Source organism: Narcine bancroftii, chromosome 5, assembly GCF_036971445.1.
Source record: "Narcine bancroftii isolate sNarBan1 chromosome 5, sNarBan1.hap1, whole genome shotgun sequence".
Classification (NCBI taxonomy): Eukaryota; Metazoa; Chordata; class Chondrichthyes; order Torpediniformes; family Narcinidae; genus Narcine; species Narcine bancroftii.
The window spans coordinates 54,270,733-54,298,360 of record NC_091473.1 but is presented as its reverse complement, the minus strand read 5'-3'; the positions used below and the strand labels follow the sequence as shown (position 1 = coordinate 54,298,360).

The following is a 27,628-nucleotide window of genomic DNA, read 5'->3' as shown; positions in this document are numbered from 1 at the left end:
CTCCATACCCACCCCCCTCCAAATTCCATAAATATTCAACATATACAATATAATAAAACCATAAAACAATATCTTCACACAAAGGAAAATAAACAAGAAAAATGCGTCATCTATTTAATTACACACTGAATCTAGTCATTTTGTCTGTACTGCTGAGTTTTTAAATTGCACCAGCTTTTCATCCCTCTTATAAAGTATATGTTGCGGTACCTTCTCCCCTATTTTATCTAGTTCTATCTTAGTCCAGTCTGGTTTTTTACCTTGTCTGGTAAAAATCTGATAAGTTCCTTAATTGTGCGGCTCTATAATAATTTCTAAAATTTGGTAACTGCAAACCACCTTGATTATACCTCTCTGCTAAGTTATCTATCGCTACCTTTGGTTTCCTCCCTTTACACAAGAATTTCCTTATTATTCTCTTTAGTTCATTAAAGAACTTTTCTGTTAAGGGAATTGGTAACGTTTGAAATAAGTATTGTATCCTTGGGAACACTTACATTTTAATGCAGTTTACCCTCCCTATCAATGTTAGCAGTAATTCTTTCCAATGTTCTAAGTCTTCCTGCAATTGCTTTATTAGTGGCTGATAATTTAGTTTGTACAAGTGTCTTAAATTATTATCTAACCTGATCCCTAGGTATCGGATTGCTTGTGCTTGCCATTTAAATGGTGATTCTTTTTAAAATTCTAAATAGTCTGCTTTTCTCATTGGCATCACTTCACTTTTATTTGTGTTGATCTTGTACCCCAATATTTCTCCATATTCCTTCAATTTCTTATGTAATTCTTTTACTGATACCTCTGGTTCTGTTAGGTATACTATGATGTCATCTGCAAATAAGCTGATTTTGTACTCCTTCTGCTTTATTTTTATCCCTTTTATTTTATTTTCTATTCTTATCAGTTCTGCCAAAGGTTCTATTGCTAAGACGAACAATGAGGGGGATAGTGGACATCCCTGACTAGTTGATCTACTTAATTTAAAGTGACTCGATGCATATCCATTTACTGATACTTTCGCCAAAGGTCCATTATACAATGGACCATTATACAATCCTACTTATATATTTTTCTGGTAGATTGAACTTCTGTAATACTTTAAATAGGTAGACCCATTCTACTCTGTCAAAGGCTTTTTCTGCATCTAGAGCAACAGCCACTGTTGGTTTCTTATTTCCTTGAACTGCGTGGATTAGATGAATAAGTTTACAGATATTGTCTGCTGTTCGTCTTTTCTTAATAAATCCAGTTTGATCTTGTTTTACTATTTTAGGTACACAGTCGGCCAATGTATTTGCTAATAATTTCGCTATTATCTTATAGTCTGAGTTAACTATTGGTCTATATGATGCTGGTGTTAATGGGTCCGTCCCCGTCTTTGGTATTACTGTAATTATTGCTGTCTTACATGAATCTGGCAAGTTTTGTGTTTCTTCTATCTGGTTCATTACTTCCAGGAGAGGAGGAATTAATAACTCTTTAAATGTTTAATAAAATTCTATTGGAAATCCATCCTCTCCTGGTGTTTTATTGTTCGGCAGCTTTTTTAATATATCCTGTACTTCCTCTATTTCAAATGGTTTTATTAGTTTGTTTTATTCCTCTTCTTGCAATTTCGGCAGTTCAATTTTAGCGAAAAATTCCTCTATTTTATCATCTTTCCCCTCATTTTCAATTTGATACAATTGTTCATAAAATTCCTTAAAATTTTAATTAATCTCTGTTGAGATATATGTAATTTGTTTCTCTTTTTTTCTTGATGCCATTATAATTCTTTTAGCTTGTTCTGCTTTAAATTGCCAGCATAATATTTTATGTGTTTTTCTCCAAGTTCATAATACTTTTGCTTCATTTTCTTTATGTTCTTCTCCACCTTGTACGTTTGTAATGTTTCATATTTAAATTTTTTGCCTGCCAATTCTCTCTTTTTCATTATATCATCCCTTTTTACTAATTCCTTTTCTGTTCTTACTATCTCCCTTTCCAACTGCTCTATTTTCCAATTGTAATCCTTTTTTATCTTAGTCGCATAACTTATTATCTGCCCTCTAATGAAGGTTTTCATTGTGTCCCATAATATAAATTTGTCTTTCACGGATCCTGTGTTTATTTCAAAATATGTTTTAATTTGGCATTCAATAAACTCCCTAAATTCCTGTCTTTTAAGTAGCATGGAGTTTAACCTCCATCTTTATGCTCTTGGTGGGATGTCCTCCAGTTCTATTGCTAATAATAGGGTGAATTATCTGATAGTAGTCTAGCTTTATACTCAGTTTTCCTAACTCTCCCTTGAATATGGGCTGACAACAAAAACATATCAATCCTTGAGTAAGTTTTGTGCCTATTCGAATAATATGAAATTTCCTTCTCTCTTGGGTGTTTCCTCCTCCATAAGTTTCATTTCCTGCATTGATTCAACCATACATTTGGCTACTTTATTCTTTTCACTTGTCTTTTGTCCAGTTTTATCCAACATTGGGTCCAAATTAAGGTTAAAATCCCTTCCTATCAATATATTTCCTTGTGTGTCTGCAATCTGCAAAAAAAATATCCTGCATAAGCTTTTGATCCTCCTCGTTAGGTGTATATATATATTGAGCAAATTCCAAAATTCTGAGTATATCTGACACTTTATCATTGCATACCTCACTGCCAGATCTATTATTTCTCCCTCTATTTTGATTGGTACATTTTTGTTAACTAGTATGGCTACATCTCTAGCTTTTGAATTATAGGATGCTGCCATTATGTATCCTACCCAGTCTTTCTTTAGTTTGTTATGTTCCACCTCAGTTGGATGTGTTTCCTGCATAAATGCTATATCTATTTTTTTTTCCTTCTTCAATGAATTTAGTAGCCTCTTCCTTTTAATTTGGTTATGTATTCCATTAATGTTTATAGTCATATAGTTCAACGTGGCCATCTTATATCTTGCATACATCTCTTTTCCACCTCTTTGCCACCTCCATCCCCCTTTTCTCCATTTTCATCTCTTAGTTTTCTCTTATTACACTTAACGTATGACAACACATTTAAGGCATAAAGTACCCCCACAGTTCCCATATCCACTAATACCTTAACCCCAAAAGATCCCCCCCTGTCTGAGTTGCCCCATAATGCTTGCCAAGCAACCACAACTCCCCTTTTCATTTGGATTGCGATCTTGTTTGCAGCGTCAACTGATTTTGCAGTGACGGTTATTCCCCCTCTACCCAGGCATTCCAGAAAACACTTTTTTTTAACACATATAACAAAGCTCTCTCTCCTTTTTTCCCCCTTACTCCCTTCCTTCTCTTCTCTTTTCCCTCTTTAGCTCTTTACATATATATTGTTTTTACATCTTTATATATACTTTATCGCCGTTTTTCATTCTTGTCACATCTCTTCATCTCTTGCAAACGTTCTGCAAATTCTTGTGCTTTCTCTGGATCTGAGTACAGTCTGTTTTTCACCCCGGGTATAAATATTTTAAGCACGGATGGATGTCTTAACATGAATTTGTAACCTTTTTTCCATAAAATCGATTTCGCTATATTAAACTCCTTCCTCCTCTTTAAGAGTTCAATAAAAAAATATTTCTTGACCATTGTATTCAAATGGTTTATTATCTTCTCTAACTTTATTCCTTGCCTGTTCCAGTATATTTTATCTTGTCATGTATCTCAAAAATTTTATTAAGATGGATCTTGATTTTTGATGTGCCTATGGTTTCAGAGCTAATGCTCTGTGTGCCCTTTCTATTTCCTTTTCTTCCTGCATTTCTGTCATTCCCAGGACCTTCAGGATCCATCCTTTTATAAATTCTTTCATGTCTATGCCTTCTTCTCCCTCCTTCAGACCCACTAACATATCAATTTTCTGAGATAACAACTCTTGATTCTCTTTAATATTTTTGTCACTTCCAATTTTTCTCTTGTCATTTACTTCCATTTCTACAGCCATTTCCCACTCTTCCACATTCTCTACTCTTTTCCCTATTTCTGTCATTACCAGTTCTAACCTTTGCATTTTATCTTCTGTTCTTTTCATTTTCCTTTTAATTGCATTAAATTCTAATGATGACCATTCTTTTAGTGATCTCATTTGTTAATCAAAAAAACACTTTATCTATATTCTGTTCATCAGTTTTACCTTTTATTTCTCTTTGTCCATCAGTTTTATCTTCTATTTCTCTGTAAAGATCTTGGTCTTCTTCTTCCTCTTCTTCTGTGTCTGTGTCTCTTCTGTTTTCACTGATGAGCTGCTTGTATCCCTTTGTCGGGCCTCTTCTTGCTGGGTCTCTTGTTGCTGGTCCTCCCCTCTTGGACTGCTCGTCTGTTGTGCTTCCTGACGTTGGTCATCCCTCCATCTATCTCCCATGTCTATTTCATTGCTCCCTCTTCTGCTGTCTTCCTCATCATCCAGCTGGGAGCCCTGGTGTCGGGTATCCCTCAGCTGTTCGCGCTGTAGCAGCCCACTCCTCTGCTGAGCCCCCCTACCACTGGTGTCCGCTTTCTCCTTTGATTGCGTACTTTTGTTTGGCTCCGAGAGCTATTTGTATAGTCCACCGGCTGGTGAGTCGTGAATCCGCAGGGCAGACACTGACCTCGAGGGTCGGGCGCTTCCCGCTACCACAGCGCCTTGTTCCTTCTTGCAGGTAAGGCCGCCTTCTTTCTTCTCCGGTGACTTTTCTACTTTTTTTTTCCAGTTGTTCTTATTTTTTCCTTCTTAGAAGCCATCTTCTTTCTCTTCTCTGTATCTTTATCTTCTATTTCTTGTATTTTATTTTTGTTATGCTTTGCTTCTTCCTAACTTTTTTCCTATTTTCCTGAAGAGGCTGGTTTTCCGACCAGCCACTACTCCATCACATGACTCCTCTCAATACCTGCATTTTGAAGGTTTCTTTTGATCCATTGGGATACAAGTAATTCGTTAATCCCCAAAGACCTGGAGGAGCAACATGGCAAAGAGATGAGATAATTCAGAAGGATATTATGGAGTGAAGATACATGAAAGTGGCATACCTTGTTGCTCACATTGCTGTCCAGATCCAGCACACCAAAGAATATGCTTTACACTGAACTCTCTCTGGTACAATGCCACAAAGCAGTCCAGAAACCAATCTTTCTTTTCATATAGGCCCTCATCATTGCCGCACCTATGTACTTGGGCTCCCATCAATATTAACCTCACATTCATTATCAAACAAATTGGACATTACTTTCCATCTGACAATCAAGAAATAGTGAAGATAGAAATCTTATCACAGGGCGAGGAAATAAAGCACAAACCTCACCAATACAGTTCCAACGCCGCCACTGCCCATGCAATATCAGATCCCTTTTCTTCCCTAATCAGTTGTTACTCCATGATGTAACTTCCATGGCTTTGAAGAGATTGGGTGCAGGCCGCTGATACTCCTGCTCAGACCTAATGTTAGCTTCTGGGGCAGGGTGGGCATGGAAGTAGCTCAGAGGTAACTAGGATGGAAAGTGACATTGTGCTGGAGAACCTACTCCTGGGTAGTTCAGTCTACAAGCAACCAACCCTGTCAAGAGAAATGGGTTCCCGCAAGCAGAGTGATGCCTCATTTGACACAATTTTAAAATTAGATTAATGTTCGCAGATTTTACGAGCTTGTTGAAATGTGCCGGCAAATGCAAAGTTGGAGCAAGGCAAGAGTGGACGAGACTGATGATTAAATCCATCAAATTATGTTCCAAACTTGCAGATGCTTTGTGAAAGGTTAGACTTGGCAATGTGGGTGGGTTTCTCAGAGAACTGAGGTGCAAGTATTGTAAAAAGTTAGAACACTGTTACAAACTTTTGCCTTTGTGATTTTCAAAATTTGGGGTGACTATTTGAGAAGAGTGCCACATCTACCCCAAGGCTAGGAATGCAATAGCACTAGAGATGTTGTGGAGAGCTGCACAGCCTCAAAGAGCCCAAATAAACATTCCTCCAGCTGCACTAAGAGGATCTTCAATGGTATTGAACAGTTTCTGCTCATCAGCCACAAACGAGCCTGCAGCTGACGTGGACATTTACCCCCTCCATAAATCTTCGTCCACGAAGCCAAGCCAAAGAAAGACAGAAGGCAGGTGGCCCCAACATGGTGAACACCAGAGTCTCAGGAGCTGTTTCCATGAGTTGCTGACAGACTCTTTCCACCTATCCAGGTGAGATGGATGTGATTTAAAAATTGCTGCAACTATCATCACCTCACTTCCCCCTCCCCCCCATCCTGAACTTGGTGCCTTGCTCATGCTGAGGCATTTTGAGGATCCTGCACGCACAGACATAAAGCAAGTGTCTATCAGCAAGGTGGTCAATCTGCTTGGCTTAGCAGAACTACGTTTGCCACACTGGCCAACTTAACCCAACACAGGTGAGAATCGTTCAGTTTGCTGATCATTTTCATCCAGGCCCGACTCCATTTTCTCCTCTCTGAGTGCATGTATTGAACACCAGATTCTATTGAGTACCACACTTCGAACTGTGTTGTAAATGCTAAAGCTAAAATGGAACTGGATGCAAATCCATCTTGCCTACCAAATATAATTGATTGATAAACTGGTGATCAACAATGGGTAAGCAAATTTGCAGCTGACTCTGAGATTGAGGGTGCAGTGGACCTTCTGGAAAAATGGGATGCTAAATAGCAGATGGAATTTAATGTGGACAAGTGTGAGGTTTTGCATGTTGAGAGTACAAAACAAGATAGGACTTTCATATTAAAAGATCAGGAACTGTGGAGTGTGGTAGAACAGAGAGATCTGGGGTTACAGAATCAGAGTTTTCTGAAAGTGCCATCACAGATGGATAAGGTTGTAAAGAGAGCTTTTGCACATTGGCCTTCATAAATTGAAATATTGAATATAGGTGGATGAAATGTTTAAGGGGAACATTTGGGGGAAACTTCTTACCTCAGAGAATGGTAAGAGTGTGGAATGAGTTGCCAACAGAGGTGGTGGATGTAGGCTCAATTTTGACATTGAAAAGAAGATTGGATTGGTACATGGATGGAAGGGCACATAGAGGACTATGGTCCAGGTGCAGATCGATGGGATAAGGTGGAATAAATAATTTGGCATGGATGAGATAGGCCAAATGGCCTGTTTCTATGTTGAAGTGTACTGTGGTTCTTTGGTAAGATTGAAAATAACATCTTAATTCAGGGACAGAAGGAAATAAAGTCACTGACAAGCACACTTCAGAAATATCCATAATTCCTATGCTATAAGCATGTCAGGACATTACAAAGTAATCCAATGATTAGCCATTTTGTTGATGTATTTTGGAAAACAGCATATGTATGTAATTGAGCAGTTATTTGAGAAACCCCCCACTACTGCTCCATTCTATACAATGCCCTTCCTTGTGAAATGTGGGTAACCAGAATATATATTTTCCATTTATCCAGCTGACACAACTAAAATATGAGTATTTCAGCCGGTGCTTGGAATGAATGAGTTGAGTAACAATGCTCCCTCCGAAGTTCGCCTCATGCGACACCCACAGGTTCAAGTAGATTGGACTGGACAACAAATCTTTTCAAAAGGTTTCAGGTTTGCTGTATCACATGGGAAGTTGGAGAAACATTAAACATAATTATCACAGTACCAAATCTCAATAAGAAGTTTCATTTTGTGAGCAGTCCAGCGGGTCAACCCATATGCAGTACAGTACAGAGCACAGTAGTGCAGAGAGCCAACAGATGGAACAAAGAAAAGGCAGTATTATTTTGAAAGTGTGAGGTTTGTTCAGGAGTCTGACAAATGGTGGGAAAGAAACTGCTCTTGAATCATGTGGTGTGTGATCTCGCAGTCATAAATCTACTTTCCAATGGGAGCAAGTTGAAGAGAGCATGGTTGAGGTGGGGATGAGTTGATAGTTTGTTGGCTGCCTTTCTGAGGCAGTGGGAGGTCAAGATAGAATTGATGGAAGGGAGGGGGTGTGGTGATGTAATGGCCTGTGTTTCCCATTGAGGGGCATGGCCCAATGTAACAGCCTCTCAAAGAGATGCATTATTAAAGGAAGATTGTTAAGCTATTGTAAGAGAATTGATGGGCCAATGGATATAGAGAAAGATGTGTGCCAATTAAATTAATTGTGTATGTTATGAATAGAAAATATTTATGCAAAATAAACAATTTTCCTCTGTTTCTCAGTGTTACGTTAAAAATTGAAGAAATTTCTTGAAATTTCCAGTTGAAATTTACCATTGAAATTTCCAGTTTCAGGTGAACTCCACCCCCATCTGTCTTTTACACACTCACACACTTCCTTTTCTCTCGACCTCCTGCTCCATCTCCAGTAGTCTCTTCCCCCACCTGTCTCTCCACACCTTAAAGCAGAATTTTCTGTAAATTCAATTTGTACTTCATTTGTGCAGGATCCTGTCACTTCTTAGCCATGGATGTTGCCTGACATGTTGAGTCCCACCTGCTCCTTACTGTTTGCTCAACGTGACTGAATTCTATATGCCATGTGGTTCACTTTTATTTATTTGCATCACAAAGGATTTGTAACTTGTCACTGTCACAATCACCACTATTTCCAGCATTATCTTCACCCTTGTGTTATGTTGTGAGATTTGCAGAGGACCACCCCCTCCCCCCCCCCCCCATTCACTGCTGCATTGTGCTCTCCAGATGGATCATGCACTTGTGGAGGAAGAAACAAATAATGTTTGAGTGGAAGTAGGGGATGAACGGATGACAAACTGGCAGAAAGAGGAGGGAGTGATGGAAGAGCTTGAAAGTCTGTGAGCGGTGATGTGAAAAAGGACACAGCAAGCTGTTGGGGATCATGTTACTCTATCTTTGCCTACATCATCACTACCCCATTGCCATTAAATGATATTCTATCACTGCCAACATTCCCTCTCCCCCAACACTGTTAAAATATAGGGGCCAAGCTGTTCTGTCACTCTCTATTTCACCACTACTCTATCACTAATAAACTGTGGGGGAATCATTCTGTTTTATCACTACCGACATTTCCACCACCCTATCGCTGATAAACTGTCATTTGGACTAAATCCAGGACCAAGAGGGGAAATGGTTTCTCCAAGAGGGCTGACTATTTTTGGAACTCTCTTCCTCAAAGTGAGTGGAAGAAAAGCTTTTAAACAAAATGAACAAATTTAGATAATACTTGGTAAGGAAAGGGACCAGACAGAAATTGAGAACTGATCCCTTTCTATGTCATACCTTACAAAATGTCTTTTAAATGTTGCTCTTGTACCCATCTCTATCATTTCTTCAGGCAGTTCGTTCCACATACTGACCACGTTTTGTGTAACTAAGGTATCCTTCAGATCCTCTTTAAAGCTTTCTCCTCTCATTTTTAATCTACACTCTGTAGTTTTATACTCCTCTCGGGGGGGGGGGGGGGTGTGGCGGAGAAATAATACTGACTATTTTATCTTAACTATGCTTCATGATTTTATAACCTCTACATGGTTCACCCTTCTCCTATGCTCAGGGAGAAAACTTCCATCATATCCAGCCTTCCTTTACTCAACAATAACATTCTCAAGAATCAGCACCAATAGGAAGTAATGAGCAAATAACATCTTGCACCTAAGCCCTTTGTCAGGAATAGGAAAAAATCAGACAGCCATCCAAATATAAAGGTGGGTAGAATGTGTGAGGAGGAGAGGTGGAAGAGAGGGACAGGGGGAGGATCACAGGGTAAAAGTTACCCCCCTGACCCCACATGAAGTTGTGATCTGACGCACTGACCTCTACATTTCTGAAGCCAGACCACAACTTTCAGGCACCTCCCCTTACTTACCCTTTGAACAGGACCCCACTGAGAAACCTCAGGTCTCACGTACCATTACTGAACTCATCACTTCTGGTCATCTCTCTTCCACAACCTCCAACCTCATTGTATCCCAATCTTGCACTGCCTGATTCTACCTCCTACCTAAGATCCACAAACTCAATTGCTCCAGTCAACCCATCGTTTCTGTTGGCTCCTGTTACACTGAAACTCTTACCAGCATATTTGTGTATTGCACTTGATCCCAGGATCTGTAGATTTGATTGTTTAACAAGATAGTTGACACAGATCCTTTTGAAATAACTAAAAAAATATCCTTGGGCTTTGCTAACCTATGAAACAACTCCAATGACAGGACACAGCTAAATAGAAAGGAAAACAATGACTAGCTATGTGCTGCAGAGCTGTAATGTTTATCTTGCATGCTGCAGAGCTTTATCTTTTTCCATCTTTACCTTGAGAAAGTACTTTCAAATTGCACAGTTGACAGTCTTCAAATCTTCTTGGGTTTGCTGTGAATATTTTAAATAAATTCATGAGAAATTGACAGGGTTCAATTTGAGAATAAAAGAAATTTGAGCACATGTGGTTGTTATCAGCAATAGCGTGTTGCAGGTTCTGAACCTAGCAAGTTATTCAGGATTTGTCACTTACGATATTACACCCAATTACCAGCTGACATTTGGCAAGATTGGAGGAAACAAGTTCCAGGATATGAAAGTGCAGAATGAGATCAGGATGAAGAGTAACATGAGGTACAAGACTGGGAGTAACACTGCTTAGAATGTGAAAAATGTTGGAATTTACACACATCTTTCTCAAAATAAAAACAAGATTTGGTTAAACCTTCACTGAAATAAATTTCAATAAAACTAATTTGAACTGTTTAAAAGAATATAATGTATCTTTGCCCAAGCAATTCACCAAATAGATCCTTTTTTGGAATAAAATCAAGATAAAGTTGTAAAAATATACCAAATGGTTGAGTTATCAACAGGTAGCTATTGAGGTCTCACTATTTTCATTTAAGAGCCATGGGCTTCACAGGGTGAGCCATCTTTTAATTGCCTTTCCCTTATTACCCTTGAGAAAGTGGTGAGGAGCTGCCTTCTTGAACTGCTGCAGTCCTGCAGACACATAATGTTGTCATGGAGGGGGTTCCAGGATTTGGACCCAGCGACATTGAAGGGATATGTTTCCATGTCAGAATAATGTGTGGTTTGGAGGGTAACTTCCAGGTGCTGGAATTCTCCATGCTTTCACTTCCTTTGTTCTTCTTGCTGGTAGAGGTGGTGGGTTTGGTAGGTGCTGTCTAAGGAGTCTTGGTGATTATCACTCATGTTCCTGTGAATGGTGCAAGCTTGCTGCTTTATCTGCGTCATCCAGAGAGGTAGTTTTCAGAAATCTAAAAACTTAATTATTAGAAGGTTGACCTCAAGCCATGGAGCTTCCAGCTGATTTGGTAATGTGCAGTCTCTCACCACACAATTTCTGTACACCCCATTGCATCTTTGCTGACCTATAGAACAATTCTCTTCCCTGCTAATTTTCCATTAACCCTTGCCCACCTCCCTGCTCCCCCACAGTCCAGATTCCACTTACATTCCTGGAAAACCAAATATATCATTGCATTTATCAGTTTAGAATATATAGTCTGTACCATTTACAGAGAAGGTGCTCTGAGTTGTTTTATTCATTCCTGCACTACAGCTTTATCTTTTGAAATAGGATGAGGCACTGGATATAACTGGGAATACTATCAGGACTCAGTGCTAGGTTTTTCTAAAATAATTCATTTAGTCCCATTTCACCTAGTCCACACCATCAAATAATTTGCTTTTATTGTTTTTGAATTTCCCCTTTTGAAATTTCCCAAGTTTCCATTGCTTTCAAACACAGTGAATTCCAGATTTAATGATATGTATAACAGAATGTTGTTCCTTCCATTTTTTCCCCATTTCTCTGACACATCATCCTGAATCTGATCCTTATTCTATTTGCAAATGGAAACATCTTCCCTCCGTTCACCTGTTCTTAACTTGTCAGATCCTTGGATGCCTCTGACATTTTTTCTCTCAATCAACATTGCTCTGAGGCTGTAAATCTCATCTTGACAGAAAAGTTTGTTGGTGCAAGGCATACAGTGAAGAGGTAAATGATGTAATGCATCACGCACCATTTGAATACCTTGGTGACAATGTTCTCAATCTTTCTTTACCTTAAGGATGCCATTTTCCTCTCTTTGGATAAATTAAGTGCAACCAAATACTGTATCATGAATGTTCTCAGAGAAATTGGGGGACTTTCAAATCTCATTCAGGGGATCTAAAATACACATGAGAATCATAAAGCAAATAGAGAGGTTGGAACAACCAACAAGCAGTGCTCAGGACATGGAGCGGGAAAAGTCTGGCTAATTAACATTTATTTAAAAAGTGAAATGCAATGCTGAAGGTGGGGGGGTGGGGTGTCTCAATGGATCAGGCAGTGTCTTAGGAGAGATTCAGGTTAATGCATACATTTTCCCATTGTTCAAGAACATAATGGTGACATCTGTGTGTGCAGCATTCAGACACTGGAAATTTTATCAAAAGATTGCAATGTAAAACTTGTTCATTCACAGATAAGGGGTTAGCATCAAGTCAGGAACCATATGTGAAACATGGAGTCTTTGCTGGGAAGTTCTTGTGATAAAGAGCTATTCTTCTGTTAATTATTAACCATAGATCTTTTTTGCCACAGGCAGTCCTGATAAAAAGAATGTAAGAAATAGGAGCAGAATCAGACACCTGGCCTGTTGAGCTTGCTCCATTATTCAGTAAGATCATGGCTGATCAGACTATCGTCTCAGCTCCATCCACCTGCCTTTCCCTACTGTACACAAACAAAATCCCCACTGTGTATCTTGGAGGAAGGTCATGTGATATGTGACTCCTTATTGCTTAATACTAAGGCTTACTCATGGCACAGGGTTCAATAACTTACCTCCATTGTGTGAGATAATATGGGATATCTCACTCCAAGATCGGAGCACTGTTTCTTTCTTCCCCACCACCCTCACCACTGTTAAACCACTTCTCATTTCTTTTCTCCTCATTCTCACCAATAGCCTCTGTTTTAAGCATGAAACTCACCAGTGGGCAACAGGTTCATCCATTCAAATATTATAATAGGGGAACATGACTCACATTTAACACATATTCCCCGGAGCAGAGAAGATTAAAAAAGAGCACAACTGAGGTTTTGAAAATTATAGGGCCAAATGCAGGAACTATTTTGCTTTATTAGAGGTGATTAAAATGAGAGGATCTAGATCAGGTTAGGGGGCTGAGATACAGAGTGGATCTGAAGAGGACCTTTCTCACCCATAGGGGAGCGAGTACCCAGAATGTACTTGCCTGAGAGAGTGGTGGAAACAATGACAAAAATATAAAGATTCTATTATTGCCATTGACATCATACATTTAGAATGTAACATGCATGAAATTCTTTAACTTTGTCCAGCGCCCCTCACAGAAATGAGCACCCAGACCAACATGTAGTGCACAAGGCATGGAAGGCTATCTTGGTGGAACATGGGATTAAAGCACCCATTGATTCATCTCGGCATAGTGAACCAAATAGCCTGCTTCAATGCCGTCGATCAGTGACCATAGTGTGGTCTCACAATGACAAGACCCCCCCGAGGTGAGCTTTCTCAATGAGCCTCTCACTTTGTGCCTTTTTTGTCCGAAGTAATTCACAGCAGCTTTGTATTATTAGTTGGATCTCATCTTGAGCTGGCTTTTCCTTTGAGTTTCCACCTCACAATGATCTTGGTGGATGATTAAAAAGCTGGTCCCCGAAGACAACGTCCGCTCATGGACATGGTACAGTTGCATAGCTGGTGGGAGCTGCTGCAATTCATATTCAGTCACGACCTTTGGCGCTGTCTGTGCAGTTTTTCCCATGGCTACGTGGGTTTCCTTCAGTGCTTTGATGCGCAGCTTGCTAGGTTAATTTGTCAATTTAAATAGCCTCTGGTATCAATTAAAGTGATAGAATCTGGAGGGAGTTAATACAAATGTGGGAGAATAATATGGGATGAGGTTGGATAAACGAAGATGGTCAGTAGAACTCAGAGGATCTTAGAGCCTATGACTATATCATATACTCTCCTACATTTGACATCTGTATTCCATGCAGGGAGTTTCAATATGAAGCAAAGAATACTGAATCCCTTTCAGAGATGACAGATTCTCATCATTGACTTGGCTGAGCATGGAAGTGCAAGAATGAAATCCACTCTATCTGCCTGATGAAGTTCTGAAATGAGTCCAAATCGAATGAATCAATAATAGTTTTGCAACTGAGAGAGAATAGGGAGTGTGTGTGTGTGTGAGAGAGAGAGAGAGAATAGGGAGTGTGTGTGTGTGTGTTAGAGAGAGAGAATAGAGAGTGTGTGTGTGTTAGAGAGAGAGAGAATAGAGAGTATGTGTGTGTGTGTGTGAGAGAGAGAGAATAGAGACTGTGTGTGTGTGAGAGAGAGAGAATAGAGAGTGTGTGTGTGTGTGAGAGAGAGAGAGAGAATAGAGACTGTGTGTGTGTGAGAGAGAGAGAATAGAGAGTGTGTGTGTGAGAGAGAGAAAATAGGGAGTGTGTGTGTGTGTTAGAGAGAGAGAGAGAATAGAGAGTGTGTGTGTGTGAGAGAGAGAATAGGGAGTGTGTGTGTGTGAGAGAGAGAATAGGGAGTGTGTGTGTGTGTGTGTGTGTTAGAGAGAGAGAGGGAATAGAGAGTGTGTGTGTGTGAGAGAGAGAGAGAGAATAGGGAGTGTGTGTGTGTGCGTGTGTTAGAGAGAGAGAAAGAATAGAGAGTGCGTGTGAGAGAGAGAGAATAGGGAGTATGTGTGTGAGTGTGTTAGAGAGAGAGAGAGAATAGAGAGTGTTTGTGTGTGAGAGAGAGAGAATAGGGAGTGTGTGTGTGTGTGTTAGAGAGAGAGAGAATAGGGAGTTTGTGTGTGTGTGTGTTAGAGAGAGAGAGAGAGAATAGAGAGTGTGTGTGTGAGAGAGAGAGAATAGGGAGTGTGTGTGTGTGTTAGAGAGAGAATAGAGAGTGTGTGTGTGAGAGAGAGAGAATAGGGAATGTGTGTGTGTGTGTGTTTTGTCACAGGTACTGTAAGTCCTTGAATAATATTTCACTCAATGTCATTTCATTATAACATTGATGAGAAAAAAACATTGCGCCACACTTTGTAATTGTTGGGTTTGAAAAGAATGCAGGTAGAGGTTTTGCCTCTTTCAGTTTTTTTCTTTCCCAACATTTATTCAATGATTGTTCCCTGTTGCAATGAGTGCTAAACATGCACTGTGCATCCCTGCTGACTGGCCATAAAAAAAGAGAAAAAGTGTTACATTAGAAACAAAATTAGAAGTGTTAAGGAGATTTGACAATGAACAGCGATATTGGAAGAGCTCTCAGTCTGCAACCGACAACTGTATGGACAATTCACAGTGATGCCTTAAAGCTAGTGCTCAAAGTGTTAACACCTTTAGCTGCTACAACATTAACTTGGAGTAGAAACAATGCAATGGAAAGACTTGAATGTCTGGCTGAAAGACATGCATCAAGGGCAACTCTTTAAGTTCATTTGAAGAACTAAAGAAACCACAGAGTTCATGTATTGTACGTGAAAGTCATGGTTGGTTTGAGTGTTTTAATAATCGCTCAAATTTGCACAACATACAGATAATAGGTGAGTCCACGAGTGTCGACAAAGAGGCTGCAGTTGCTTACTCAGCTTTACTGAAAAAAAATTATTAATGAAGGGAGATACACACTGCAACAAATTTTTAAAGTAGATAAGCAGGCCTTTTTTGGAAATGAATGCCAAAACAAACCTACATTTCCAAAGAGAAAGCTGCACCAAGGTTCAAGGAAGTTAATGAGGACCTCATGGAGCAAGAAGATGAAACTGAGGAAGCAGAAACACCCCGAATTTTAACAACTGAAGTCTGAGGCTTTCCAGTTGTTTGATATAAGTTATGGCCATTTTCGTTATGAAAGATCCTCAAAGAGAGAAAAGTGCAGAAACAAACAGGGTGATAATAAGTGGGTACAACTGCGACAAGGAATTTACAAACAGAAGAAAGAAAATGCATGACAACAAAACTTGGACATGTCTTTTTTAAACCCCTGCTAATCAAGAAGTTCAAGCAGTAGCACCTATCAGCTATCACCTATCAAGCAGTCTATCAGCTCCACCTGTCATCCATCTCAACCTGAGGCAACATCAGTTCCCTCAGGAATTTCTTGCAACACTCCCACCCTCACCTTCTGTGATAATGATGACCAAGCTTCTTCTCTGCCCTTTCGTGATCCCAGTAGCTTCCTTTGCCATACCAGCCACCACCATTACGACTGTCATCACTCACTGATTCACCAAAATTGATTAAATAAATTTTATTTGTCTTTTGGATAAATCCCCGGAGCCGGATGCAATATAACCTGGGCTGCTGTGGGAAGTGAGGGAAAAGATAGCTGGAGCAGTGGCTATGATCTTTGAGTTCTCTTTGGCCACAGGAAGGGTGCTGGAGGATTGGAGATTGGCAAATCTGGTCCTTTGGTTTAAAAAAAGATAATAGGATAAATCCTGGTAATTATAGACCAATGAGTCTATGTCAGTGCTGTGGAAACTATTGGAGGGCATTCTTAAGGATAGGATTTATCAGCATTTGGAAAAATATAGTCAACTTAAGGATAATCAGCATGGCTGTCCTTAAGTAGACAAGAAATTGGTGAGATTAGGGCAGTCTATGTAGTCTCTTGGATTTTAGTAAGGCATTTGACAAGGTCCCCCCTGAGAGACTCATTCAGAAAGTCATGAGGCATAGTTTTGTGGATAAAAAAAATTGGCTTGCATGTAGAAAGCAGAGAGTAGTAGTGGAGGAAAGTATTCTGGCTGGAAGTCAGTGACTGGTGGAGTTCTGCCAGGATCTGTTCTGGGACCCCTGCTCTTTGTGATTTTTTTTTAATAGATGACTTCGATGAAGAGGTGGGAGGATGGGTGAGTAAATTTGTGAAATATACGAAGGTTGGAGAAGTAGTGGATGGTGCTGAAGGTTGCCATAGATTACAAAAAAAATATAGACAGGATGTAGAGTTGGGATGAAAAGTGGCAGATGGAGTTCTATCCGAATAAGTTTAAGGTGATGCATTTTGGAAGGACAAACCAGAAGCCTGAGTACAGGGTTAAATGGTTGGTTGCTTAAGAATGTGAATGAGGTGAATATGTGATTACAGACACAATGATAATTAAAAGATTGATAACAAACATGTACATCAAGCTGCAAGAGAAAGAGAACGCTGTAAACCCAAACAAAAGTGGGAACAAGATCTAAACATAAAGATAAAAAATGAAACATGGGAAAAGCTATGCTCCAGAACTATGAGAAATACAATAAGCACAAGGTTACACATGATACGATATAATTGGTTACACAGGCTATATACCACACCCCAAAAGTTAAATAAATGGGACCCAACAGTATCAGACAGATGTTTTCACTGCAAAGTTTTGGGAAGATCTAAATCAGTTATTAAATAAAATCACAAAAAGCAACATACCAAAAAATCCAGAGATCTTTCTTCTAAGTAATGTAAGAAGTGAAGAACTAGGCCTCAATTTGGATGAAGCATAAAAAAGATTTATTATGATAGCCTTAGCTGTAGCAAAAAATGTATAATGTCAACTTAGAAATCAGAAGAGAGCCTGAGAGTATAGCAATGGTACATAGAAATGAATAAATGTATTCCATTGGAAAAATATAACTTATAATTTAAAAAATAACATCACAGTATTCAAACAAATTTGGGAACCATACATGGAACACAACAGAGAGGGCCTACTGCAAATATCCACCCCCTAAAATGACAGAATGAGAAGAAGACGAAATGAACTGGCCCAGTGTGTAAAAGTAGATGACACAATTTTCTTGTTCATTTTCATTGTGTGATGAGATTGTTTAATGGGTTTATTGTATTGTATATATTGAATGTTTAGTGGGTAGGGAGAGGGGTGGGAAGGAGGGAGGGAAGGGAAGGGAGAAAATGGCACTGTGTATATTCAAGAGGGAAATGTTTGTGTGTATTTGGTTCATAGTGTGAAAAATAAAAAAAAAATAAAAATAAAAAGAATGTGAATGAGGGACCTTGGGTTCCATATACATACATCCCTCAAGGTCACTGTACAGGTTGATAGAATAGATAAGAAGGCCTGTGGGATGTTGGAATTTGTTAATAGGGAAATTGAGTTCAAGTGTTAAGAGGTCATATTGTAATTCTAAAAACCTCTGGTGAGACCACATTTAGAATATTGTGTTCAATTCTGGTCATCTCATTATAGGAAGGACATGAAAGCTATGGAGAGAGTGCAAGGGAGATTTACCAGGATGTTGCCTGGATTGGAAAATAAGCCTTGTGAGGCAAGGTTAGTAGAGCTGGGACTTTTCTCTTTGGAGTATAAAAGGATGAGAGGAGACTTAATAGAAGTCTACAAGATTATGAGAGCCATAGATAGGATGGACAGCCATTTTCCCAAGGCAGGAATAGCAAACACCAGAGGACATGTGTACAAAGTGAAGGGAAGGATGTTTAGGGGAGACATCAGGGGTAATTGTTTTTACACAGAGTGCAAAAGGGTGTCTGGAATACTCTTCCTGGGGTGGTCGTGGAGGCTGAAACATTAGGGGCATTTAAGAGATTCTTAGGCGCATATTTGAAAGAAAAATGGAGGATTACAGGATAGCCAAGGTTTAGTACATTTTTTAAAGGAATATTACAGGAAGAAGTGAATCTGTTGCATTGTTCAAGTGAACAGGCGTGGACTTGAAGGGCCGACATGGCCTGTTTCCATACCGTAAACAGTTATATGGTTATATGAATTGGCACAACATCAAGGGCCAAAGGACCTCTACTGTGCTGTAATGTTCTCTGTTTTTAAATGTCTGTATTGTACATATTTATTTCAATATTTAATAATAGAAGTGTTTTGGGTCATTATTTAGCTGTTTGGCGATGCTTTTGTGACTGGAAATAAACCATAGGAACTTAACTCTTGTTTTTATCATTGATCTTATGGTAAAATTGGTTTGAAGTACTTAAAGTTGCTCTTTCCAAGAACATATCCACAATGTTAAGTGAGGGCCTGCTATACCAAAATGCAGTGATAAGAGGTTTTGTGAGCAGACCCGTTGATACCTTACCCATTGTACAAGAAATACAGAGATACAGAGAGAAATAATTTTGTACAGAGCAAAGGGAACATAACTTTGAGATTTGGAAGAAGGGTTAGGCCCAAAATGTTGGTTTACCACCTAGAGACAGTTCTTGACCTTCTGAGTTCCTCCAGCATTTTTGTGTTTTTACTACAGTCATAGCATCTGCAGACATTTGGGTTTCACTCTTTTTGGCAATATATCTGCTATTCTGAGGATCATTCTGATATCAGCAGAAAATAAACTGTTCTTGAATCTTGTGGAATATGATCTGATTCTCAGGAATCATCTTCCTGAAAGTGGTGGGGGGGGGGTGGGGAGGAAATGAACAATATGTGGCTGGGGTATATTGAATCTTTTAATATGTTGCTGCTTTTCCAAAGCAGTGGGAGATAAAGATGAATCAAGGGAGGTGGGGGGGGGGGGGGTAGGATTACCTGATTTATCTTTCTAGCCCTCTGCAATTTCTTGTGGTCTTGGTTTGAGCAGTTCTTGTCCCATGCAGTAATGCACCCTGAAATGATGCTTTAAATTGTGCACCTGTAGAAAGTTACATGGAAAAAATCAGGATAAGTCAATGGAAAAGTTTACCCCTTGCAACTACCATCTTCATTTCAGCTCCATTGCTGTGGATCACAGAGTAAGCTTAGCATTCCTCCAGAAATCTATAACCAACTGTTTGCTCTTGCTGATATTGGGGCTACCATTATTGTCTGGGCAGCAAACCACTCGTTCATCTATCTATCTTCTCTACTCTGCTTTGCCATTGTTAGAGCTTCTATCTATGATCATGGTGTCATATTGAAACTTAAAGATGGAATTGGAGTTGTGTTTGGGCACACTACTATGGGTGTACACAGTGGAAAGTCGATGACTGAGTATGGAGCCTGATGGAGCCCCAGTGTTGAGGATGTTTGTGGAGAGGTGCTGTAACTAAACCTCACTGATTGTGGCAATTGCAGAGAGGGGTGTGGTGGCCATTGTTACATTGGTTGGGGATGAATTTGTTTGGTGCTATGTGGTGAAAGCAGAGCATTGGACAATGAAGAGTATCTGTCATAGGTGTCCTTGTTGTCCAGGTATTGCAGTGTTGAATGTAGGACCAGGGAACTGGCATCTGCAGTGGACTTGTTTTGGCATTCTGTGAACTGGAGTGCATTGAGGGTGACTTCGAGGTTGGAGTTAGTACAGTCACTGAGTTTGTCTTCAGAACCACCTGGGGCTTTAGTCTATAGGATCAGGAGATGGAAGATGTCTGAATACAGCTACATTCAGTCTGTGCAGCCAGGGACTTGTTCTGGTCTGGTTTCTTCCACGGGGTCTCTCTCCAGAAGGCTGATCTGTCATCTGGGGCAGTGACTGTGGCTGCATGTGAGGCAGTTTAGACTGCATGGCTCATCCGAGAGGGCTGTGCTGGTGTTTGCTACTCTTCCCAGCTTTGCTTTGTAGCCTTGATGACATGCCTTCCCTGACATCAGCATCAGGTGTCCATGAGATCCATTTGGCACTCAGTTCTACCTCCTAGTGTCTCCGATGGCCTTGCACAGGTCAAACCTAGCCTATTAAAGGGCTGGGCTGACGAAAAAGAGAGAGAGAGAGAGAGAAAGACAGTAGGGGGTAGTGAGATGGATTGAGCCAGATGTTGTGGGAGGAAAATACACACTGGTAGAGTTTCTGACAAGACTGAAACAAGCAAAGATTTATATTACTTGATGGTGAAGCCTGTGCCAGTTGGTCTAATAGATGGATGGAGTGAACTTCATTTACATTCCAGTCTCCTTCCAAAAAGCTATAATCATCTTGCAGCTATTCAGGACAAGTGGGAGTGGAAGCAAAGGTGTGCAATTGATGAGGTATCCTGGAGATTGTCACCACAGGTCAATGCCCATTAAATCTCTGTGAAACTGTACTTGAAATGTGTGGAGTGTTGGCATTAATCATGTCTGACTTCCCCAGATAATGAAGATTAAAAATTATGAATATAGATATTTGTTGGTGCTGAGTAAATCACTTCCATCTGTTCTGGGAGTACTCAGCTATCGTAGAGGTGATGCTTTAACATACTTGAATGTTTCCTTATCAGTTGTCCAATGTTTTTACTTCTGCAGCCTTACTGATTTCCCTTTGAGTATTCAATCTGAGCAAGTATGTCTTAAACCTGTTTAATAACACTGGTCTTGCAGCTTCCTCTCTAATTTTCAACATCTCTTTCAGACAAAAGTGCAATTGATTCTGTACAATAAGGTTTTGTATATGGACACCAGAGCTAACAAACATTTTTAAAAACTGTGGTTAATGAAAATCTGACCTAAAATAGAAAATGCTGGAACCTCTCAGTGAAGAGAGATTCAGAAATAATGTTGGATGTAAAAGAACCTTTATTACAGATGATAGTTACGTGCCAAATCAAAAGGTTATTTACCAAGGTAGAAGGAGCTAGTCTCTGAGAAGGGTGCAGAGAGTGTGAAGTTTAGAAGCCCATCAATGAGTTATGAAAGGGAAAGTGACCCATCCACTCACAGATGTCCTAGTGATAGATAATATATTTTGGTTATTGACTACAATGCCTTGCTGGATAATATAGATTGGTTATCAACTGTGATGACTGGCATGTTGCACAGGACCTTGAGGGAATAAAAAACAGTAATGGTGGAATAAAAACTGAGCATATTTGAACTCAACCTAAGAGTGTTGACTTTATTTGACCTCAAGATTCGACATTGGTGATGAGGATGAACTGAGGTTAGCAGCACAGGAGAAAATATGGCATTTGGAGGAATTGAAACCACAAGAATTAAAGGTTTGTCTCCATTAGACCCAACTGGAGAAGCAAGTATAGTTAGTGCTTGCTGGGTGGCTTGGTATGAGGAGTTTGATCCATATGATGACAGCTTGGGACTGTTTGTTGACGGGGAAACACTGGTGGAGCTCACACGGAGGAGGGCTCCATTCTTGTATACTGCTGGAGCTGCAGTGTGGGAGATTTTCAAGATGCTGGCCAACGCGGGGAAGAAAGCTGATTATAACAGGGCTGCTAACACCTTGAAAAACCAATTTGTTGTGGAATCAAATGCCACATTCCAACACCATGTCTTTTGACAGATCAAACAGAGGGATAGGGAAAGCATTACTCAATTTGTCACACAACTCAGGAAGGCGGCCAAAGGTTTCAATTATGGAGCAGGTTTGGAAAACCAGATTCAAGATCAGGTGATACAAAGTTGTACATCAAATCACTTGAGATGCAAGTTGGAGAAAGGTGCAACACTCACACTGGCAGACACATTAACAATAGCAGCATCATTTGAAGCAGTGGAAACTCAGTTTCAGGCTATGAAATTAGATGGTCCCCCAGCTGGACATGATGGCGCAGATTCTGGTCAAGTTCATAAGATATTTACCCCTGGAAGCAAAGGACAGTAACGTGGTAAGCACACTAGTTATTTGGAACGTAGTCGTGAATGTAATCGATGTGGCAACGTCAGCCATTTTGGCAAGGATTTGTGCTGTCGGCCCAAGGGTCAAGTGTGCAGAAGCTGTGGTAGAAAGGGCCATCTTGCCAATACATGCAGATCCCCACCCCAGGCAAGAGGTGAACCCGGAAATACAAATAATTGTGGAGGAAGAAGGGGAATGAGATGCGGACGTAGGCCGAGGGTGTGAACAAAATGTACGTCATGTTGAAAATGGCTCATGTGAATGTGAATGTACATGTAATGACGATCAGGGAAAACAAACTGAGACAAGATATGCTTTTGCCATTAACAATAAACATGCAAGTGCAAAGGTACAAGTTATGATTGGAGATTTGAAGGTTGACATCATGGTGGACAGTGGCAGATACACCAACATCATAGACAGAGTATTATGGGAGGAACTGAAAAAGAAAAAGATAAAATGTAGAACCAGAAGATGTGAGAAAAAGTTGTTTCCATACACCTCATCGAAGCCACTTCAAACAATTGGATGCTTTATAGATGAGGTGCAGGTGGACGTCCAGAGTAATCTTTCACCACCTACCATGATGGCAGAGTTTGTTTTCATAGAGGAATGAGAGGAACCTCTACTGAGTAGGAAGACAGCGCAGGCAATGGGTGTATTACATATAGGCCTGAATGTGAACTCAGTGTAATCCTATATTGATCTGAAGGAGGAATTTTGGACACTTTTTGAAGGATTTGGAAAACTAAGGAATAGGCAGGTCAAACTGAAAATAGATTCAGAGGTCAGACCAGTAACACAACCCATGAGAAGAACACCGTTTTGGCTGAGGGAGAAAGTAGAATCAAAAATACATGAACTTATCCAACAAGACTTAATTGAACCAATGGAGGAACCGACACCATAGGTCAGCCCAGTCATTGTAGTCCAGAAACAAAATGGAGAGATGAGACTATGTATTAATATGAGCAAATGAAGCAGTAGTGAGGGAAAGGCATCCAATTCCTACAGTAGACGAAGTCCTACAGGAACTATCAATGAGCAAAGTCTTCTCAAAGTTGGATTTGAAATGGGGCTTCCACCAGCTAGAACTAGAGCCAGAGTCAAGAAAAACCACTACATTCATCACACATTGTGGATTGTTTAGATTCAAGAGGTTACTGTTTGGTGTAAATGTTGCTCCAGAGATCTATCAACATGAAATCCACAAAGTGGTCCAAGGAGTTCCAGGCACAGCTAACATCTCAGATGATATCATTGTCCATGGTGCCACACGTGAGGAACATGATGAGAGACTTAGATATTAGCCCAGTTGAGAGATACTGGATTGACAGTGAATGCTGAAAAATGTTTGCTGGGTGTATCCAAGATGGTGTTCATGGGTTACAAGCTGACTAGTGAAGGGATCAGACCAACTGAAGATAAAATCAAGGCAGTTGCAGAGGTTCAAGAACCAAGGAATGCAATAGAAGTGAGGAGATTCCTGGGCCTAGTGAACCTTTGCGCAAGGTTCATATAAAATCTAGCAACTATTACAGAATCACTGAAGAGGCTAACAAGGAAAAATTATCATTTTGTGTTTGGACCCGACCAAAGGAAGGCATTCCAGAAATTGAAAAGAAGTCTGATGATTTGGATACACTGGGATATTTTGATCCAAAGGCTCAGACACGAGTCATAGCTGATGCTAGCCCAGTCCTAGTCCTAGTTCAGAAGCAAGAAGAACAATAGAGGATGATTGAATATGCGAGCAAGTCACTTACTGATGTTGAAAATCATTATTCAGAGACAGAGAAGGAGGCCCTGGGACTTGTACGGGCCTGCGAATATTTCCATGCTTATCTATGTACATAGAGTTCCAGCTCTTAAGTGATCACAGACCGTTGGAAGCCATTTATTCTCCAAGATCGACGCCATGTGCTAGAATTGAAAGATGGATCCTGAGACTACAACAATATCACTACAGGATGATTTACATAGCAGAGAAAAACAATATTGCCGATTCACTATCAAGGTTGCTGAAAGACAATGAAGTAAGCATTCAACGCTGGAGATGGATGCTGAATCGTTCGTGAGATTCGTTGCCGTGAATGTTACACCACGGGCAGTACAAAGCAGGGAGATTGAGGAGGAATCGTGCATGGACCCAGAACTGATGGATCAGATCAACAGCGGTGACTGGAACAGCAGTCAAAACATAGCCTATGTGGCCATCAGAGATAAATTGTGCATAGTTGGAAGATGTGTTCTCAGGAGAAACTGATTTGTTATTCCACAGAAATTGAGAGGGAGGATGGTAGCACTGGCTCACAAGGGACATTTGGGAATTGTTGGGACAAAACAAAACCTCTGTACAAAGTTTGATGTCCAGGAATGGAAAAAGATGTGGAAAAATATGTGAAATCATGTCATGGGTGTCAGGCGACAAGCAGATCCAACCCACTTGAACTGATATGAAAAACCCTGCTTCCAGCAGGACCATGGGAGGATATTGCAGTCGACTTCTTGGGCCTGTTCCCAACTGGAGAGTCGATTACGGTGGTTGTTGTTGTTTGAAAGCATTTTGATATTGGGTGACATGATACTTGATGCAAATAGCAAGACATCATCTAAATGGGTTTTAGTCATATTTCTTGACTGTAATTTGTTTTGGACCTTCTCTCACTTACCAAACTGTCTGCATATCTACCATTAGGGTGTGATTTCGGAAGCAGTTTCTCAACCCCTGGCCCATTGTTGGGCACAATCAGTCGCCTCAATAACGACACAGATAAAGACTGAGGGGAATATCATCTAAATGGGTTTTAGTCATTTTTGTTCTCAAATGGTTCTTGTTGTACTTCATTTTTGAGAACAGTTGCTCACACATGCATGTACTGCCAAACAGTGATGCCATCTTTTTGGGACTATAGCAGATCTATACTTAATTAATTGTGTCCTTAACATCCAGGTGTTCTAGGGCCACATAAAGCACCAGGGAGATAACATCTGCCCTGGACTTTTACAATGATAGGAAAATTGAAGGGTGGCAGTAGGCTCCAGATGATGTGAGCCTTGGCCAGCCCTTGAAAGTACTTCACTCTGGTGGATGTCAGATCCTTTAACATGCAGAATGCAGGGCTGATGGACAATTTGCATGAATGGAGATGGTAAACTGAGCTAATATCACACATGAATGACTTTGGACAAGTTATGGACAGATCTGACACAGACAGAGAAAGCCTGAAGTTCTTGCTACTGAGCATCTAGCATTGGAATAAAAACACAAAGCTGGAGAAACTCACAAATTTCAAACAAAGTTTCTCCAGCTTTGTGTTTTTACTTCAATGATGGGGTTCCCAGGTTTTCCTGTTTTTACATCAACCGATGGAAATTGGAAACAGCCACTTGACCACCCTACCGGGCTCACCCTGCTTCACTTGATTCTCTGCTACAGTTTTATCCATTTCAAAATCGTTTATACTGGTTTGGCATAAAAATAAACCAAAAAAGGTGACTCAACCGTGGATAACAAGGGAAATTAGAGACAGCATTAGGTCCAAAGAGAGAGCATATCAATTGGCCAAAAAAAGTACCACAACCGAAGACTGGGAGCAGTTCAAGATGCATCAAAGGAGGACAAAGGGATTAATCAAGAGAGCAAAAATAAATTACGAAAGTAAGCTTGCGGCAAATATAAAAACAGACTGCAAAAGCTTTCATAAATATATCAAGAGGAAAAGATTGGTGAAATCCAGAGTAGGTCCTTTGCAGTCGAAATCAGGGGAATATATAATGGGAAATAAGGAAATGGCAGACCAATTAAATTCTTACTTTAGTTCTGTTTTTATAAGCGAGGATACAAATAACCTCCCAAGGATGTTGGGAAACATAGAGACTAATGCAAGGGAGGAACTGAAAGAAATCAGTATCTCTAAGGACATGGTCTTGGGGAAATTGATGGGATTGAAGGCAGATAAATCCCAAGGGCCTGATAATCTACATCCTAGGGTACTTAAGGAAGTGGCCATTCAGATAGTAGATGCTTTAAGAATTATTTTCCAGAACTCGATAGACTCAGGGTCAGTACCCATGGATTGGAGGGTAGCTAATGTTACCCCACTATTTAAAAAGGGGGGTAGAGAAAAAACCGGGAATTATAGGCCAGTGAGCCTTACATCAGTAGTGGGCAAAATGATGGAATCCATTATTAAGAGCATATGACTGGCAGAGAAGGGATCGGACAGAGTCAACATGGATTTACAAAAGGTAAATCGTGCTTGACAAATCTATTGGAATTCTTTGAGATGGTGACAGGTAAAATAGATGGGGGAGAGCCAATGGATGTGGTGTACCTGGACTTCCAAAAGGCCTTCGATAAGGTCCCGCATAAACGACTGGCTTCCAAAATCAATGCTGATGGGATTGGGGGCAAAGTATTGATGTGGATTGAGAACTGGCTGGCAGGTAGAAGACAGAGAGTTGGGATAAATGGCTCATTTTCTGAGAGGCAGGCAGTAACCAGTGGGGTGCCACAGGGATCTGTACTGGGACCCCAGCTGTTCACAATTTACATTAATGATCTGGATGAGGGGATTGGATGTAATATCTCCAAATTTGCAAATGACACTAAGCTAGGAAGGGTTGTGTGCATGGAAGAGGGGGTCAGGAAGCTCCAGTATGATTTGGATAAATTGAGGGACTGAGCAGATACATAGCAAATGCACTACAATGTGGATAAATGTGAGGTTATCCACTTTGGTAATACAAACCGGAGGGCTGATTACTATTTGAATGGCAATAGATTAAGAGATGGGGAAGTGCAGAGAGACCTAGGGGTACTTGTCTCTGAAGGCGAGCTTGCAGGTACAGCAGGCGGTTAAAAAAGCAAATGCTATGTTGGCCTTCATATCAAGAGAGTTTGAGTATAGGAACAAGGATACCTTACTGCAGCTGTACAGGGCCTTGGTGAGACCACACCTGGAGTATTGTGTGCAGTTTTGGTCTCCTGATCTAAGGAAGGATGTTCTTGCAATGGAGGGAGTGCAGAGGCGATTCACCAGGCTGATACCTGGAATGGCAGGAATGACTTATGAGGAAAGATTGCGCAAATTGGGATTGTACTCCCTGGAGTTTAGAAGATTGAGAGGAGATCTCATAGAGACATATAAAATTCTGGCAGGAC

The 27,628-nt window shown here is 40.3% G+C and overlaps 1 protein-coding gene and 1 long non-coding RNA gene across 2 annotated transcripts in view; one reads left to right on the top strand and one right to left on the bottom strand.

The window, feature by feature from the left end:
- LOC138762675 (uncharacterized) overlaps positions 1-8,435 on the bottom strand; it is a 35,253-nt gene extending 26,818 nt beyond the window's left edge. Inside the window, exon 1 of the long non-coding RNA XR_011357042.1 lies at positions 8,202-8,435. This is a non-coding gene — a long non-coding RNA (uncharacterized lncRNA). The remainder of the gene's footprint in view (positions 1-8,201) is intronic.
- The window catches only part of astn1 (astrotactin 1), a 2,519,376-nt gene that overhangs the window by 389,303 nt on the left and 2,102,445 nt on the right, over positions 1-27,628 (top strand). The window lies entirely within an intron of this gene.